The following is a 14084-nucleotide window of genomic DNA, read 5'->3' as shown; positions in this document are numbered from 1 at the left end:
ACTTCTGCCTGAGAGTGAGATCATCCCATATTCATCCTTCTGTTTCTGACTTATTTCACATAACATGAATTTTTCAAGGTCCATCCAAGATGGGCTGAAAACGGTGAAGTCACCATTTTTTATAGCTGAGTAGTATTCCATTGTGTATCTAGACCACAACGTGCTCAGCCACTCATCTGTTGTTGGACACCTGGGTTGCTTCCAGGTTTTGGCTATTACAAATTGTGCTGCTATGAATATAGGTGTACACAAATCTTTTTGGATGGGTTTGTTGGGTTCCTTAGGATCTCTCCCCAGGAGAGGAATTCCAGGGTCATAGGGTAGGTCCATTTCTAGCCTTCTGAGAGTTCTCCAGACTGCTCTCCACAGGGGTTGGACCCATTGACATTCCCACCAGCAGTGTAGGAGGGTACCTTTGTCCCCACAACCTCTCCAGCATTTGCTGCTGCTGGCTTTTCTGATGTGTGGCATTCTCTCAGGAGTAAAGTGGTATCTCCTTGTTGTCTTTATTTGCATTTCTCTGACAGTCAAAGATTTGGAGCATTTTTTTGTTGGGCAGTACGCCAGCTTCCCCCTGCTTATCCCTGCGGTCTATTTGCATAACCAGTTACCTAGGCACCACCCTGCCTGCAGGGCATTGGTTTAACCCCACTGCTTCACGATATCTTTTTGCTCCACCCCTTCTCATAGTCACCTGATTTCCACCAATCTCTTTTTGCTCCACAATCTCTACATCACATCCTGTTTCCTCCCTACTTGGCGAGTATATATATACAGCTGCTCTTCTGTTTGAACACACTGGGGATTGCCTTCTGGCTCCGAGAGTCCCAGAGTCTCTCGCCTGCGACGCTAGCCCGCGACGCTAGCCCAGCACGAGTTCCTGATCCCTCGCCCACGCAGCAGCCTAGGTTGGCTCCGGTTCAGTTCTCTCCAACCCAGACGGGAAGAAGCGCCCTCAGGCTATCCTGGCATTTTTTCATGAGTTTCTCGGCCTTTTGGATCTCTTCTGTGGTGAATATTCTATGTCCTCTCCCCATTTTTGGGTGGGGTTATTTATTGTCTTGTTGTTGAGTTTGGCAAGTTCTTTATATATGTTGGTTATTAAACTCTTGTCTGGTGTATGGCATGTAAAGCTCTCCTCCCATTCTGTGAGGGGTATAGCTCCGTGTGAACTGCACATTTTTCATGCACAAGGCTTTGAGTTCAACCCCTAGCCCCTCCCTGCCCCAAAAGGAAAAAAAAAAAACAAACTTATGGTAGTATTTAGTCCCATTTGAACTAAAATTGTACTAGAGAGAAATCATACTCTTAAATAAACCAGATGATCCTTTTCTGAATTTTAAGTCTCTATGACTTTCTGACAAACAGCATTCAGTACAACTAAATGAATGGTTTACTTTGATGATATTACTTCAGAATTGTTTTTTCTTTTTCCTTCTTTTTTTTTTTAAACCACTTTCCAACCTTGTTGTGGAGTAAACAGTTATATATATATATATATATAATTTTTATTTATAAAATGGAAATATTAATGTAAGAGGAGTACATTTCCACCCAATTCCCACCACCAGAACTCCGTATCCCATCCCCTCCCCTGATAGCTTTCCTATTCTTTATCCCTCTGGGAGCATGGACCCAGGGTCATTGTGGGATGCAGAAGGTGGAAGGTCTGGCTTCTGTAATGGCTTCCCCGCTGAACATGGGCGTTGGCAGGTGGATCCATACTCCCAGCCTGAATCTTGTTCTAGGGGGCAGGGTTTGGGGAGGTGAGGCTCCAGGACACATTGGTGGGGTCGTCTGCAATAAACAGAAATTTAAAGAGCTGGTCTGGCAAGTTGACCATCGTGTGTAATTTTGAAGGAAAGAAATGTTTCTGATTCTGCATGATTGTTTGACTAACATGCCTAGAACTTCAACATTTGCAGACTCTTGTGATTTCTGGAAAATGCTATGAGACTGTTGCCTGACTGGTTGTTGAACAGACTAGTAGTGAGTGTTATCAGGTGTAGGGAAAGCTGCATCACTAAGTTAGGTTTGACAGAGTTTAACTGAGACGACAAAATTAACTAGGTCTTAGAAGTGGAGTGGTTCAGTGCAGCCTAGAGTGATCCTAGCTGTGACCGCAGACTGTGAGCTCAGACCCACAGGGATGCAGAGGTCACACAGGCTCCTGTGCTGAATATGGGCCCCAGCCCAAATCAGTGGGGTTTGCAGTGAACAATATTTATATACTTTCCCATACTTGGGAGCTACTCTCATTCCTGACCCAGCTTTCTAGTCCTATTTCCAACTCTGACACCATCTCCCCAGACAATACCTTGAGCCCACCTACATGTTAGCTGTCAAGCTCAGGCAAAAATTAGTCAAGTCATGGGCCCCTTGGAATATACCTAAAATAGACTTTTTAGATTTTCAAAAAATGAAGGCCCCGGGCTGGGGAGACACCATAATGGTTATGCAACAGCTTTTCAAGCCTGAGGCTCTGAGGTTCCAGGTTCAATCCCCAGCCCCACCATAAGCCAGAACTGAGCAGTGTTCTGGTATCTCTCTCTCTCTCCCTCTGTACTTACACTTTCTCATTAAAATAATAAACTAAATAAAATATATTTTTTAAATGGAGGCCCCAAATCTCATATGCTATAGTCTTAGCTTTAGGTTCTTAATTATTAAACAATTTGTTCTGCTTTATATCTTAATGCTTTTTCAGCCACCAAGATGTAAATGCTACCATGACACCATCCTGACTTCCCTGGGCTGATGACCTCACCATGTGTCCTGGAACCCCACCTCCCTAAGCCCCCTACCCCACTAGGGAAAGAGAGAGGCAGGCTGGGAGTATGGATCCACCTGTCAACACCCATGTTCAGCGGGGAAGCAATTACAGAAGCCAGACCTTCCACCTTCTGCACCCACAATGACCCTGGGTCCATACTCCCAGAGGGATAAAGAATAAGAAAGCTATCAGGGGATGGGATACGGAGTTCTGGTGGTGGGAGTCGTGTGGAATTGTACCTGTCTTGTCCTATGGTCATGTCAATATTTCCATTTTATAAATTAAAAAAAAAGTGGTGTGGCATCTAGGAGAGTTTTCAGAATCGGGAGAAAGGAGACTACACTGTTCTCTCAACAGAGCCTGTCTTAGAAGGCTTTATGAAAAACTTTACACAGAAAGCAGCAGGCCAAATCAGTCCCCTTCCATCTTCTCCCCTCGTTTCCCCTCCTTCATCTCACAGCCCCTCCTGAAATCAGCCTCACTCCTCTCAGTGGGAGAGATGAATGCTGAGATGTTTCAGACAGGACTTCCCTATACTTGCAAGCATCGTCGAGGCAAAAGATGGAGGAGAAAAAGAAAGATTGACAATGGCTGAGGCAGAGGTCAAGAGAAGCAACTCTTGCAGGTTTCACTCTTCTGCTTAGAGGTTAATTATAGGTATTGCCTTGCGGCTTTAGTTCTCTCCTGCGTCATTATGAGTTCTAAAGTGAATCTTCAGAATTACAGTCAAAATAGATAAAGAATACGAAATTATACTAATGGGGTCCGGATGGTGGCGCACCTGGTTAAATGCACATAGCATTATGTGCAAGGATCCAGGTTTGAGCCTCCCCTCCCCACCTGTAGGGGGGGATGCATCACAAGCAGTGAAGCAGGTCTGCAGGCATCTGTCTTTCTCCCTTTCTATCTCCTCCCTCTCTCAATTTCTCTCTGTCCTGTCCAATAAAATGGAAAAACATGGTCGACAGGAGCAGTGGATTTGTAGTGCCAGCACATGACCCAGGGATAAGCCTGGAGGAGAGAGATAGAGACAGAGAGAGAGACAGAGAGAGAGAGACAGAGAGAGAGACAGAGAGAGAGAGAGACAGAAGGAGAAGGAAAAGAAAAATGGTGGTGGCTATGTACTGATTAAGTAATTGGCAGTAGAGATGATGGTGCTTTTCCTCCCCCATAAGCTCTGGTTTATGTTATGCCAGGAATTGAACCTGGGAGCACAGAATCTCAGGCATGAAAGTCTTTTGCGGCGCAAAGCGCAAGGACCGGCATAAAGATCCCGGTTTGCTCCCCCGGCTCCCCACCTGCAGGGGAGTCGCTTCACAGGCGGTGAAGCAGGTCTGCAGGTGTCTATCTTTCTCTCCCCCTCTCTGTCTTCCCCTCCTCTCTCCATTTCTCTCTGTCCTATCCAACAACGACAACAACAATAATAACTACAACAATAAAACAACAAGGGCAACAAAAGGGAATAAATAAATAAAATAAATATTTTAAAAAAAGATTGAAAAAAAAAAAGAAAGTCTTTTGCAGAACCATCTGCTGTCTCCCCAACCTGGTGTTAAACTTTCTCATCTCTCGGGGGCCCCCTTTATGTACATAGTCATTGGTACAAGTCACTCCTCGATGGCTCAGCTAAAATATACACGGGAGGCCCCAGACACTCAAATACAGAATTGTTGCCATGAACTCAACACTGTCTTCAGCGATATCCAAAGACACCGCTGCCTCATCTGTGACCTGGCATCCCAGAGACACTAAGTCATACGTCTAGACTGTTGACTCTGTGACCTAGAGATGTCTGGTACGCCTTGAAGCAGCAGATGATTCTGCCAGCAGACCTTGAAAACCTTAGGTGCAACGTTGGTGCCTGGAGAAGACAGAAAGCCTCACTTTAGTGAGCTTGTTATTAACTGCCTGGGTGGCAGGTGCTGGGAGGGTGGGTGCCAAGCAGAAAGTATCAGAATGGGGAGCAGGGGTGCAGTTACTAATGGTTCCCCCACCAAGCTTCCTCTTCTCATCTTAGGAAAGAACCATTTTTTTTTCTCTTTATCTTTATGGGAGGGGCCACTTACGGGTTTGTAGTCAACAGAAAAAATACAGGCTGGGAGGATGGACCCACCTGCTAACACCCATGTTCAGCGGGGAAGCAATGACAGAAGCCAGACCTTCCACCTTCTGCATCCCACAATGCCCCTGGGTCCATACTCCCAGAGGAATAAAGGATAGGAAAGCTATTTGGGATGGGATGGGATACGGAGCTCTGGTGGTTGGGAATTGTGTGGAGGAGTTGTACCCTTCTTATCCTCTGTTTTTGGTGGTGTTGTTGTTTTTTGTTTGTTTTTTGTCGGTGTTTCCTTTTTGTAAATAAAAATTTCAAAAAAAGAAAAAAAAATAGTCAACCTATCTATGACCTTGGGAGAACTACTGCAGTTTCCAATGGAGGACATGGGGACACAGAGCTCTGGTGGTGGGAAAGGTGTGGAGTTAGACCGTTGCTATCTCATAGTTTTGTAAATTATTAAATCACTAAATTAAAAATAGAAGCAATAAGAGAGAGGAGAGGTGCGGGGAGGGGAGAGAGGAGAGGAAAAAGGGAAGGGGAGGAGAGGGGAGGTGAGGGGAGACAAGAGAGGGGAGGGGAGGAGAGGAGGGCATAGGGGAGAGGAGAGAGGAGAGAAGGGGACAGGAGAGAAGAGAGGAGAGGAGAGGAGAGGAGAGGAGAGGAGAGGAGAGGAGAGGGGAGGGGAGGGGAGGGGAGGAGAGGAGAGGAGAGGAGAGAGGGGAGAGGAGACAGGAAACAAAGGAAAGGACAGGAGGAAAGGAAAGGCAGCATCTGGGCAGGGCCTCTTGCCAGTATCACAGTGAAATCCCCATCACCCATGGGTCCTCCTTCGTTGACCCCAGGGCCTCTGTTTTGCTCAGGCCATACTGAAGCCAGAGGGCCCAAGTAGAAATATTTTGTAAACAAAGTTAACGGACAGCTCAGTTTTCTAATTGAAAGTAATTATGATTTCTGTGCTGTGGTGTAATTACAGAAAAAAAAAAAAGCGCAGACAGTTATTTGATGATTAGGATTCTGGAGTGAATTGTCTTCTTTGGGCTCTCGCACCGTCTCTCCATCAGGGACCCGGTTTCAGCAGCGTGCAGCTGCTGGTGCTGATGTACAGCGCCTCGGCCGTGGCTGGTCATGAATAAATCCTCTTATATAGTTGTTATGAACACCTGTTAGATCATCTGTCAGCAAAGCGCTGTTCACATTTATCATGGTGCGGTAGTTATTTTACCTCAATCCATTTCCAACTGACTCAGCCTCCATCGCTGGGTTACTATTACCACACCATAATCACTCGTCCCCACTCCACGTTACAACTTGCAGATAAAAGATTTCACTACTTGGCCAAATTTCATAAATAAAGGAGCAGTTCGGTGCAGTAAAAGTTTATTTTTGCCATCATTTGTCACCCCATTATTCCATAAATCAAACACAATAGCACTATTGCCAGCTCCAGTTGCTGTCAGCCTCAGGCATGGAAATGGTCCATTTCTTCCTTTTAGGTGAGATGACATGTCTTTCAGACTTAACTGGCTTATGACTTTGTTTCACCCACTTTATTTTATTACCCTCCAGAAAAATCCCTGGGTGTGTGTGGGGGGGACAGAAGGACTTAAGGAAGAAAATGGAAACAGGAAACGCAGCCTCCTGTGCTGCTCAGCTCAGTGATCTGTGCCCCCCCACCCCACCCCCACCCCGCACCAACCTGCCACTGGGCCCTTGACCACCGTCCCGCACTCTGGGGATGCTCTTCATAAACTTCTAAGGAGTTATAATTACAGTTTCTATTCTGGAAAGGCTGTGACAATGGAGAGTTACAGTTACTGAAATGCCTGATGTCTATCCCCAGAGACCTAGATTTGACAGGCTTTGTGCTAAGCACAGGCGGACTGATTTCTTTTCTCAAATGCATCTTGCATGGCTCTGAGGTTTGGAAAAGGGAAGGGTCATGTTGTGCTCACCCACACCCAGAGCCTCTCGCCTCTGGAGGTGTGTCACTGATGACACTTGGAGCAAGAGTCGAGATTTCTTAGCAAGTCGTGAGGTCTGTCTCTGGCATCCATCTGAGGAAGGCAGTGTCCCTTGGTTAAAAGGAAGGGGACCAAAAAAGCTGGAGGGATGGGGTAATAGCAAACGGTTGATAGTCACTATTATACTTCCAAGTTGGTTCTGATTCAAGTTACATTCCTCATAGTCATGCAGCTCGTAAATTCAATAAAGTGTTTTACTGTTACTATAAAAATGACAGGAGGGGGGTTTTATGTTGTAAGTTTTCCTTAGTTGCTCTTCCTATTTAATGTTGGAGTTCTCAGGCCATTGTGTCATTAAACTCCTTGGAGTCTGAAGGGCTCAGACCCCTCCATTTTGTGCTTTTTGTACACCTGGCCTTGTCAACCCAGGCTGGGCCAGGCCCCAGGACGCTGAGTCTCCAGGTAACAGACAGGAGGGCAGGACGCTGATGTGAGGACCGGCTTCAATCTAGAGGTGGTATCGAATGTTCTGCTTGGGAGGGCAGCTTTAAGCGGACTATTCAAGGGGTGCGAACATTTTCAAAGTAATGAGGGCCAGGTGGGTGGTGGCGCCCCTGGTTGATCACACATGTTACAATGCGCAAGGGCCCGTGTTCAAGCCGCCGGTCCCCACCTGATTTTTAGAAAGCTTCGAGAGGGGTGAAGCAGTGTTGTCTCTCTCCGTCTCTTTCACACCCTTCCCTCTCGACTTCTGGCTGTCTCTATCCAATAAATGAAGATGATTTTTTAAATCTTTTTTAACATTTTTATTTATTTATTTATTTTCCCTTTTGTTGCCCTTGCTTTTTATTGTTGTTGTAGTTGTTATGGATGTCGTCATTGTTAGATAGGACAGAGAGAAATGGAGAGAGGAGGGGGAGACGGAGAGAGGGAGAGAAAGACAGACACCTGCAGACCTGCTTCACCGCCTGTGAAGCGACTCCCCTGCTGGTGGGGAGCCGGGGGCTCAAACCGGGATCCTTAAGCCGGTCCTTGCACTTTGTGCCACGTGCACTTAACCCGCTGCGCTAGATGATTTTTAAAATTATTTTTACAAAGAAATCTGGAGAAAGATTAGCTGGGGTGGCGTTGGCGCTGTTCTCTGCATCAAGGCTGGTCTTGACCTCAGATGCTCGGCCCACATCCTTCCCTTTTCATAGCTCTGAGCCCTCGATATAGTTTTATATTATTATTTATTTAAGAAAGGAGACATTAACAAAACCCTCGATATAGTTCTAAGCAAGTTTAGAGTTGGAATCCCACTGCGGTTTGTCTTGTTGTTGTTTTACTTTGACTTCTGTTTGTTGGGTGTTTGAGGAGATGCCACTCTCTTTGGGCTGTTTTCTGAAACTCCAGAAGAAACAAAGGTTCCTTCTTCTCTTCCCAGCAACTCTGTTTCTCCAGATGTTTGTTTTGAACAGAAGACCCACATGGAAACAGCAACTGCTAATTCTCAGGCCAGAGTGCACCAGGGCCTCCATCTAAGGCCTCCCATCCATCCAGCTGTCTGGCATTACTATTATAGGGCACCAGCAGAGAAATGAGGCTGTGGCTTTAACACTGCACCCTGGGTGACAACTTGATTTTCTGCTTTCACCGCAGGCAGCAGCAGCCCAACATGATGGGGCTGTTAATTTGTGCATTTCATGGTGTCTGTCAGGGGGCTGGGAGAGGAGGGTTTCAGGGGGAAGGGAATGGAGCATGTCCCAGCCGCGGAAGCACCTGTCTGCATTGACGGCACAGAGCACTTCTTATTAGCGTGCAGGTCTCTAAATGCAGCCTGGGGATGACAGCCTGGCATCCCGGCACCCACACACTGTGACAGGCGTCCGCAGCCGGTCCCATTGTTTGCCCTTGATGAGCATGTCATTAATGGAAATGGAAGAAAGTGAGGACCGCATCAGTATTCAAATAGCCTCTATTCTCTCTGCCACTCACCAGGCTCAGCCTGCTGCACATTCCCTTCTGCAGGCTCCTCTTAGACTAAAAAAAGAAGAAAGAAAGAAAGAAAGAAAGAAAGAAAGAAAGAAAGAAAGAAAGAAAGAAAGAAAGAAAGAAAGAGAGAAAGAGAGAAAGAGAGAAAGAAAGGAAAAAAGGAAAAAAGAAAAAAAACACCCAGATTTATTCCCACAGCTCATGCAAATCCTTTCCAGGTTGTTGCCGGGTCTCTTCTAATCCTGTGTTCACACTCACCTCTTGAAGCTGGATTTACCCAGATCAACAGAGACGTGGGTTCTTGCGTATAGCGGAGGTCTGATTAGCAAGTGTGTGCTGTCTGCAGCCAGGAAAAGGCCCACTGCCACGCTTGGAACCGATTTCCTGCATCTTCTGGCGGGCGCTCTCAGATATGTGATAGGGGCCTAATGCAGGCAATCTGCTTTCTCCAAGAAAGCCCGGGCTGAGGAAGAACGCCTCCCTCTCTCCAGCTGGTAAATTAAAGCGGAGTTGAGGAGAGTGGCCAACGATGCACTTTGGTAGGAAAGCACTGTGTGCTGGGGGTGAATCTTTAGAGTCAAGTGGATACTGGCTGCATCCTAAATACATGTTTCTGTCCCTCAACCCCTGTGTTGGTCTGTTTGCTTAATAATGTAATTAGTGCTCAGAGGGAGAATATTGACACTGCTGCCAGCAGTCATTGCTCTTCTGTGTGTTTCTAAACCATTCCTGTTGCCCACTTGACTTTCAAGTTGCCTAGTTGGGATGCTCTAGCCGTGTCAGGAATACTCCCTCTCCCCCCTCAGAACACAGTCCTCAGAGCCCCTCTCCTAACCAAAGCCTGTCTCCACGTTCACCGAAGACACCACCTACTCCTACTCTCATCCATTCAGATGGAATGTTCCTGGCTGAAAGACCACCTCTCATTTCTTGCTGACCTTTCAGTCAGGAAAGGTCAGCAGAACTGCTTGTCACGCATTTTCCCAGCAAGATATTAATCTGTCAGCACACACGGCCCTGGCTCCTAAGATACCTCCCATCTTTTTAATATGGCCTTGCTGGAAAGTTGAAAAGTGCGCAGAGACCTCTTCTGAATGGCTAGACGTCAAAGACATCAGGAAAGCTTACCTCTCTTCAGCCCATCCAGGGATGAAGGAAGAAACTCTTACTTTGCTAAGTAGTTTTCTCCTGGAAACACAGAAGCTGTCTAAGAGGAGGAGTCCTGTCTTTCTAATTCAACAATAGCATCTGGCAGAAGGGGCATGTGGTAGCCTTAGAAGCAAGTTCCATGGAGTTGTTGGCATCTCTATCGTGGGGGACAGGTTAGTGTGGGTGTTTATCTGACAACTAGAGAGAAAAAGAAAAAGAAACCAACTCTCATAGAACCAAGAGATGAGCCTGGTTTAAAAAAGTCAAGTCGTAAATTGAGTTTTCTCTTCTCACTTGCCTTCTGTAGCTGAGGGAATCCACAGAGGACAATTTAAAAAAAAGAAAAGAAAAGAAACAGGCTGAGAAACAGTAATAAATCCCAGTGCTTTCGCTTTATTGTCAGAATGATAGAAAATAATTTTCACATTTGATTAATTATTAAGAGATCTGTTTAATAAAATATAGAGAGAGCATTTTTGTCTCTCCATGATCGTTAGTATGACCCAGGACCCCCGTTTTGGAGGTGAACAAAAAGCTATTGAAGTATAACAATAAATTTTGTCCTCAAGGGTTTTTTTTGTTGTTGTTGTTGCTGCAGAAGTGGCCACGGGGCTAGCCTGACAGATTTAAGGCAGAAGTCCTACTGCTGACACTGAAATGTGTCCAACCCTGTGGCTTCCAGTGGAAGGTCACAGTTTCCCATCTCACCCAGACATGTGAATAAAGCACAGCCATTGACCGCGAAAGGAGCCCTGGGCTGATGGGGGTTTTCCTTCTCACTTTATTCTTCAGAATAAATGATCGTCCTGAAACACAGGTCCAAGTGTTTGTAGGTAGCTTACTAACTAACTCTCAAGGGAAAAAGTCACCAAGGCATTCTGTTCTTTCAGAATAAATTATTTTCAAGAAACCACAGTTTCTCTGTCCATGACTCTTTTTTTTAATATTATTATTGAAATTTAAATAAGGATAGCTAGATCTTCTGAGAAAAAAATCCTGTTAAAAGGATTTGGGTTTATTTTCCCTCAGAATAAGGGTTAAAAAAAAAAAAGATGCCGTGGTTGTAATGAAATTGGTCTGTTCAGTCTATTTCATTGAACCTCATAAATACAGAATAACTTACAGATAGCCTCATTCAATTAGTTGCACTAGGTGCAGAGTGAGGAAAAAGGACTGTCAGTCAAGATGTTAAGGACTGGAGTTTCACGCATGCTTATTTACTTGCCAGTCCTCTTCTCATGCTATATAGCCCTGGCAACAAGAAGTGATCGAAATCAGGTGTGGAGGGGCCAGGCGAGAGCTCACATCACTTTTCCAGGCAAGAGGACTGGGATTCAAGCCCCCAGCAACCTGCAGAGAGGAAGCTTCATGAGCAAACTCTCCTTCTCTGTCTCTGTGCCTCTTTCTTTCTCCTCTGTGTCTCTCGCCTTCTAGCAAAAGAGAGAGCGAGGTACACCAGACCTGAAACCCCCTCATTAATTGTGATATTTAGGCGACTGATGAACATGTACCATTGGTGCTGACCTACCTGTGCCAGGTGTGCTGATGCCGAGGCTGACTATGCTCCACGTCCCTCCACATAGCCTCGTGTATCTACGAGGTTCACCTGCTGAAGGCAGCGTTCAAAGACCGCGCCTAACTCCTTGCTGTGGGGAAGGACAAGTCCTCCCCCCCCCCCCCCCCCCGTGGACCTCAGGCGGCTTGGGGTTCGTTCTCAAGCTACACCCCTTGGGCCATCAGGCCCATGTCTGCCTCCCCAAAGGGCCTGAGCCACCCACCTCCTCAGTCCACAGGTGAGCTTCTGAATTTTCCACCACTGTCTACTTACGTTGACAGCTTCAACAAACTTTCTGGTAGGACGTCCGGAACTATTTGTATTCAACTATTTTCATTCCTTCTAGCGGCAGCCACGCTCTGGAATGGAAAGACATGTCTGGGGAAGAGGGTGGGGGGCGAAGGAAGGAAGCAATTTGATCTTTCGGTTACTAATTCCCACCAACTTCACCTAGAAATTGATGGGGAACACGGTGTGTGATGCTGCTGATGTCCAGGTAACAGCTGCTTAGGGTCAAACAGACACACGTGCCGTTGACAAGAAGCTCCAGAAGTGAGTAGGCCAAGAAATACTAAAGACGGTTCACCTGCACAGTTTATCTTGCGTTTCTTCCACTCATGTATTTGTTGTTTTCTCTATACTTAAAAAAATTTTTTATCTATAAAATGGAAATATTGACCAGACTATAGGATAAGAGGGGTACATCTCTACACAATTCCCACCCCCAGAACTTTGTATCCAATCCCCTCCCTTGATACCTTCCCTATTCTTTTTCCCTTTGGGAGTATGGACCCAAGATTATTAGGGGGGAGCAGAAAGTGGAAGGTCTGGCTTCTGTAATTGCTTCTCCTCTGAACATGGGCGTTGGCAGGTTGATCCATACTCCTAGTCTGTCTCTTTCTTTCTCTAGTGGGGCAGGGATCTGGGGAGGTGGGGCTCCAGGAAACATGGTAGGGTTGCCTGCCCAGGGAAGTCAGGTTGACATCATGGTATCTGGAACCTGGCAGCTGTGATTTGGTGGGATCCTGAAGTCGTTCCAGTCTTGTCTTGTGGTCCCAGGTGGTCTCCTTTGGTTCCTAGTTTCACTGGTACATTAATGTTCCAGGTATATAATTAGTAAGTAGCTACACGTGTCCAACTCAGCAACGTTATCCACGTACAATTTACAGATAAATGAATACGTTCGTTGGGAAGATTTTATGGGGGTTATGCAAAGAGGGTTTCATGCTGGAGATACCACGGATCCCAAGTTCAATCCCCAGCACCACCATAAACTGAGCCCTGCTGTAGTGGTGGTAGTAGTGGTGGTGGTGATGGTGGTGGTGGTGGTGGTGGTGGTGGTGGTGGTGGTGATGGTGGTGGTGGTGGTGGTGGTGGTGGTGGTATGAATACATTGGGACATACTTAAGCAAAACTGCCTGGAAGCCACAGAACAACACTTGCACCACAGCATTGACCCCCGACACTGCAGCACCCTGTTCCATGCTGTGAAAACACTAAGCCAAGCACAATGTTCTCAATACCAGGTCATTTTCTTTGTACCTGTGGTTCTGGAAGAGTAGGCACAAAGGTCTCCGAGACTCCAAAGACGTTATTCCTACTTCCCAGACTGTACGGAGACTTATCTTGGCCTGCCTACTACCTAGACCTTTTTTTTTTTTCCCTCAGGGCTGTTTACAGAAGAGCATTTAAGGGTGGGGGTGGGTAGATAGCATAATGGTTATGCAGAGACTGTCATGCCTGAGGCTCCAGAGTCCCAGGTTCAATCCCCCCCACACACACACACCCCACCATAAACCAGAATTCATCAGTGCGGTGGTGGAAGGAAGGAAGGAAGGAAGGAACAAGGAAGAGAGAGAGAATGAGAGAAAGAAGACAATATTCAAGGCTCAACACCTTAGCAATGGTGTCAGGGCGGGGGAGGGAGCTCCCGTCCAGAGCAGGTTCAGGTACCAGGCTAATCGCCGCTCACTTCCAAGGAGTTGGGAGGTCTGCGTGTGGAGGAAGGAGGGGCCGCTGCAGTGGGTGGGATGGCATCGGGATCCATCTCATTAGGAGTGAGGAATGACTCGAGCTTCACAAAAGGTCACTCACTGCCTAGTGAGGTAGATGAATCAAATATAAACCTTCAGCCGAGTTGGATGACCTATTTGGTAAGGAAGTTTTCATTAAATCCAAGGTTTTATGACCTCTATTTTGTTGCATAGGAAAAGGGAAATAATTAGGACTTGATGAAATAAATGCAGGGAATAAAAAAGTGTAATGTTATTCTAATAGGCCTTGTCTTGGTCTGTAACTTTTCCCTTGCAAGCAGCATTATTTTTTAACTCGGATGTATAAAAATCCTCCACACTGAGAAAGTGGAACCAATTGCAGTTAAACAATTGAGGGGAGCACGGGGCAATAATGGGACAGGCTTTAAATGCTATAAATATTGTTCCTTTTTAGTGTGTTTGATTTTTGATGATCCCCATAATCCACTGGTTAAAATTAAATACACGCACACCTAGGCGCGACGCAGGCACACTTGAGTGCTGAGCGCTATAAAGCCAAATCCTTCCATCGGCCCTCACATTGCCTGCAGGTGACTTTCTCAGATGAGCCCCTATTTTCCTT

This window comes from Erinaceus europaeus, chromosome 11 (genome assembly GCF_950295315.1).
Source record: "Erinaceus europaeus chromosome 11, mEriEur2.1, whole genome shotgun sequence".
Taxonomy (NCBI): domain Eukaryota; kingdom Metazoa; phylum Chordata; class Mammalia; order Eulipotyphla; family Erinaceidae; genus Erinaceus; species Erinaceus europaeus.
Note: the sequence above shows the minus strand (reverse complement) of the source record.